The sequence below is a fragment of the Myotis lucifugus genome, unplaced genomic scaffold (genome assembly GCF_000147115.1).
Source record: "Myotis lucifugus unplaced genomic scaffold, Myoluc2.0 scaffold_138, whole genome shotgun sequence".
In the NCBI taxonomy this organism is placed as follows: Eukaryota; Metazoa; Chordata; class Mammalia; order Chiroptera; family Vespertilionidae; genus Myotis; species Myotis lucifugus.
Window position 1 is genome coordinate 1,915,479 of NW_005871186.1, and position 6,000 is coordinate 1,921,478.

A 6,000-nucleotide genomic window follows, 5' to 3' on the forward strand; every position below is an offset into this window, starting at 1 on the left:
CGGAAAATTCCTGAAACAAATGGGGGAGCAAAAAGAAGAAAAGAGGTAATTGAGTTTTGAGCTGGATCTTCTGTTTCACCTGAATCTGGATAAATGGCTGCCATGACAGAATAGGGAGTGGGTTCATTGAAACAAACCACTTTAAACATTTATTGGACACCAGCTTTTTGCAACACTTTGTGCTGGATGCTGGGATCACAACTGAGGCACACAGTCTCTGCTCCTAAAGAGCTCAGGATCAAGTTGGTTGTGTTACAGGGCAGCAAGAAGCTCAGAAAATTCCAGGGCAAGTGGAATAGGGAAACCGAGACAGGAAAGTTAAAACAAAGCCAAACAATCTGGACAATTTGTAGCCGGTTTATAAATAACAAGCCATTATCTTCCCCAGACAAGGACACTTGAGAGCAAATGGTTAAAAATCTCCCTAAGGAGAGAATGCAGAAAAGGAAGGTGAAAGGAAAGGCCAGTTTTACTCCCTAAGCAGAAAACCCAGCAGTTTCAATGCTTGACAAGATAAAATGGCCAGGTGCTTCTCATGAATTCTGGGAAGGCCACAATACAGTAAAAAGGGACCTTGATAATTAATCTGTGTCAAAATATTCAGCAGAGGAATTCTGAAACCTATAGATAGAAGGATTTTGATGGTTTCAGGTATTACATTTAATCATTTAATCCATTTTGAGCTTATTTTTGTATATGACATAAGAAAGTGGTTCAGTGTCGTTTTTTCTATGTATCTTTAGTAATCACTTACTGAAGAGACTGTCTTTACTTCATTGTATAGTCTTGCCTCCTTTTTCATAGATTAATTGACCATATAAGTGAGTTTTATTTTGGGGCTATTTTGTGCCATTGACCTATATACATTGTATCTGTTTTTATGCCAATACCATACTGTTTTTTTAATTGAATTTGTTGGGGTGACATTGGTTAATAAAATTATATAGTTTTCAGGTACACAATTCTATGATACATTATCTGTATATTGATTGTATTGTGGGTTCACCACCCCAAGTCAAGTCTCCTTCTAGAACCATATGTTTTGATTATTGTAGTTTTGAAGTATAATTTGACATCAGGGAGTGTGATACCTTCCATTTTGTTCTTTCTCCAGATTTCTTTGGGCTATTTGGGGTCTTTTGTGGTTCCATATAAATTGCAGTATTAGTTGTTTTAATACTGAGAGTACCATTGGTATTTTAATAGGGGTTGCATTGAATCTATGTATTGATTTAGGTAGTAAGGACATTTTAATAATGCTAATCCTCCTAGCCGATGAACAAGGTATATTCTTCCATTTATTTGTATCTTCTTTAATTCTTTCTTCAATATCTTACAGTTTTCAGAGTACAGGTTTTTCACTTTCTTGGTTAAATTTATTCCTAGGTATTTATGCTTCTGATGCAATTGTAAGTGGGGTTGTTTTAGTAGTATCTCCTAATTATTCATTATTTATGTGTAGAACACAACAGATTTCATATAATCTGTAACCTGAAAGTTTGCTGAATTCATTTATTAGTTCTAATAGTTTCTTGGTGGACTCTTTAGGATTTTCTATACTAGGGTATTATGTCATCTGCAAATAAAATTTTACTTCTTTCTTTCTAATTTGAATGCCTTTTATTTCTTTTTCTTGTCTGATAGCTGTGGCTAGAATATTCAATACCATGTTGAATAGAAGTGACAGTGATAGTGGGCATTCTTGCCTTGTGAAAATATTGAAACAAAAATATAGGGATAGAGTATTATTTTAAAAGCTGTACCATGGTCTACCTTACTCAGTATTCTTTTTTTAAAAAAATATATATTTTATTGATTTTTTACAGAGAGGAAGGGAGAGGGATAGAGAGTTAGAAATATCAGTCAGCTGCCTCCTGCACACTCCCTACTGGGTATGTGCCCGCAACCAAGGTACATGCCCTTGACCGGAATCGAACCTGGGACCCTTGAGTCCACAGGCCGACGCTCTATCCATTGAGCCAAACCGGTTAGGGCTTTACTCAGTATTCTTATTACTGTAACAAGGAAAACACTGTTTGAAAAGTTCCTTTGGGAAATAGCCATTTAAAAAGGGAACCAGCCATTTAAAAATGGTGCGTGATGTTGCTACCAAAAATGTAAGGGGACCTTCCCATTAAACATGTCTCAATTGAAGTAATAGAAATATGAGTTATGAGTGAACATCAACAAGAAGACCAATAATCTCTGCATTAAGAGTGAATTAAAAAGGATCTGTAAACCTCCTTCTTTAAATATGCACATCAGTGTCCATCCCCCCTACCTAAAAGGAGGGTATAATTACTCAGAGGTATGAAAAAAGATAATTCCATAATGTTAAACGCTTTCAGTTAAACAAAAGGAAAAGAATAAAGTGGTTCCATCAAGATCAGGACTCAGGAAAGATCTCCTTAAGCAAGGAAGTTTAAACAGACACCTGAAGGCTAAGTATTAATCAGAACAGGGAGTAAAGTTAATGTCCTTCCCATGGGTAAAAATATGTGAAAGCTGAAAGGTGAGAGAAGGCTTGGCACATTGTAGCCATAGGATAATTTTGGTACATCTGGGACTCCGTATGCAAAAGGGAGGTAGACTTGCTGGTGATGGGATATAGACGTACACAGAGGTGACTCATGGAGGCCTTATGAGCTGGGGTAAGAAGTATGATGCCTGATGTTGTTACCAAAACTTTTCATTCTATGTCACTGGGAAGATACTGCAGACTGATTTGTGCTTTGAAGGTCGCACTGACCACAGTGTGGAGAGTGAATTGGTAGGAAAAATATTCAGGGAGGCTGGCCAGTGAGCGAGTTATTCTGATGATCTAGGCAAGAGCTTATTTTGACTTGAACTGGAGTAAAGGCAAAGGAGATGGAGAAAAATAATCGAATTCATGAGCTATCCAGGAGGAAAACAAAGAAGATTTGATGATTTTTAAAAATTATTTTTCAATTGCAGTATAATTTCAATATCATTTTGTATTGGTTTCAAGTGTGGTTAGACAATTATAGACTTTACAAAGTGTCCCCTTGGATTATTCCAGCACCCACTTGACACCATACATATTTACTACAATATTATTGACTCTTTTCCCTATGTTGTACTTTACATCCTGTGACTATTTTATAATTATCAATTTGTACTTAATCCCTTCACCTCTTTCACCCAGTCCCTCAATGGCCCCTCCTCTCTGGTAGGGGGCATTCACTGTTGGGCGACTGGGCCTACTCTCTGTGTCTTCAATTTTGTTTGCTCATTTATTATATTCTTTAGATTACACATATAAGTGAAATCATATGGTATTTGTTTTTCTCTAATTGACTTATTCCACTGGGTATAATACCTTTTAGGGCCATTCATGCTATTGCAAATGGTAAGATTTCATTTTTTTTATGTCTGAGTAATATTCCATTATATATGTACCACAGCTTTTTTTATTCACTCATCTGTTGCTGGCACTTGGGTTGCTTCCACATCTTGGCTATTGTAAATAACACTGCGATAAATATAGGGGTGCATATAGTCTTTCAAATTAGTGTTTCTTCAGATAAATCCCTACAGTGGAATTGTTGGGTCATAAGGCAACCCATTTTTAACTTTTTGAGGAACCTCCATAGTGTTTTCCATGGTGGCGGCATCAATCTGCATTTCCACTAATAGTGCACAAAGGTTCTTTTTTTTCTGCATCCTCTCCAATACTTGTTGTTTGTTGATTTATTAAGGCTAGCCATTTGACAGGTGTGTGGTGATGTCTCATTGTGGTTTTAATTTGCATTTTTCTAACAATTAGCCATGTTGAGAATCTTTTTATATGTCTATTGGCCATCTGTATGAAAAGGACTTGGTGCTTGACTGGATGTGTTTGGAGGGGGAGGTGAGAGAGAGACAGGGAGAAGGAGGAGAAGATAGCTTCTAGATTTCTGGCTTGGGCAACAGAATCATTTCTGTGACAAGGAACAAAAAACCCACACTGGGGGCACAGACTGGGACCAGAGATAATGAGCTTAGTTGGAGGTGCTGAGATTGAGGTGCCTTAGGGACACTTAAATGGTGATGTCCTATAGACATTGCCATGCCTTGAGCTCAGGATATTGGTCTGGATTGTTTGGGAGATAAAAACTATGGGAGCAGGTGATATTGCTCCCACTCCACTCATGGTTACCATGTACAGAGGGAAAGACAGAGGGTTGACCAGGGTCATAGCCTTGAAGAACTCCAAGTGACACAGGTGTGTTTTCTAGTAATGTGAGAAGTAAAGGACAGAGAGCCTCTCAACTAACTCCATCTTGTTGACATTTGTGTTCAATCTCTTCTAGCTCCAAAATACACATTTTAAAAACTCTCCTTTGATCTATCAATTCTTCCCATATTGCCTATTTCACTGCTTCTCTTCATGTACAAAATTTTTAAAAATGTTATCTACATCCACGTTCTCCATTTCTTCCCAACATACTCCTCACTCTACTTCATTCAAGATTCTATTCCTACCACTTATCCCAAGGTAACCAGTGACCCTCTCTGTTTTCAGTCTACAAACTGCCTGATCTCTCAGCAGCCTCTGCACTGCTGCCCTCTCTTCCTTCCCAATGTATTTTCTTCCTCTGGCTGTTGTAGCACTATCTCTGTATGCGAAGGAACCGCTGAGCTAAAGCCAGCCCTGTAGCACTATCTCAACTGGATTTTCTCCTATGCCAGTGGCTCTTCCAGTTGTTTTGAATAATAATAATGAGCACAAACATTCACTGGAGAGTTGCTAGTATTTTATTTTTCTCTTCAAACTGAGGCTAGGGGTGGTCATTCCATTAGTAAGTGGTTGGGCTCGGATTTGGACACAAGTCTGAGTCCTACATATAAAAACAACCACGCTACATTACCGTGTGTGTGAGTGTGTGTGTGTGTGTGTGTGTGCGCGCGCGCGCGCGCGCGCGCTGGAGAACAGAAGCCAGCGATTAGTGGTTCAAGGAAGAAAGAGTTGTCTTGAGAGAAAGGGAGAGCTAAGGGGCAGCATAGTACTGTGGAATGAGTTGCTTCCTTAGGACCTTAAGGGGCTGCAACTCCCCAAGACTACCACAAGAGGGCAGTATCAATAAGTGAGAAGCTGCCTGAGCAACAGCTCTGGATACCCTTGGATAGTATATTCTGAGCGTGAGTGAGAATACCCTTGTCTGTGTGTTTTCTAGTGTGTGCCCACACTGCCATTCCAGTAGCTTCGGGTCATTTCTCTTCGTCTGTCCAACCTATGGCACTTGCCTTCCCTCTAGTCTCCTGAGCTGGCCTTAGAATGGTAACAGAGCGCAGCCCCTTTGGGTAGAACTCAGGGCTCAGCTTTCCAGGGGCACCTGAGCAGAGCGTGGCTCCCAGGGAGCCTGGAGTAATTCACTCTTCATTATCCCTCACACTCCCTAGGGTCCCAGAAAAGCTATATATGAGCGGTGGCTTTGGACAGAGATACTGTAGGTGAGTGTGTTAGGCTCAGCTCAGGTAGGGTCGGTGAGGCTTGCCACAGAGACTGTAGGATAGGAGGCATTTCTGAGGAAGCCTGGCCTTTGCTGAGACAGCCTGGTTGCTTGGAGAGTCTGCCTGCTCCTACACCTCCCAGATCACAGAGGCCTGAATTCCAGACCTTGTTCAGGGACCTACCCAAAGAGGAATTTCTTCAAACCACTGTGAGACCTCTTTAGAATTTCCAACTCCCCAGTTCCAGCCTCCCACCCTTCACTGAAGAAACAAGGCAAGCGAAATTAATTTACCCAGGAAAAATATGTGTGGTGGTGGTGGTGGTGGAGATTGGTAATGAAGAAGGAAACTGATGGCTGGAAGGTTAAGCTGGAGCCACACTGCTAATGCAGACCAGGTGATTTCAACTCTATCTTGAAGGCTTTGGGAGTCACCTGTAACTTGCTAACTAGGAGCCTGACATGGCAAGTTTGCTGTGTAGGTGGTGGTGACGTGAAAGGTGGATTGACACAGACTGGGTTTAAAGTCAGGAAGGTGAGATAGGAA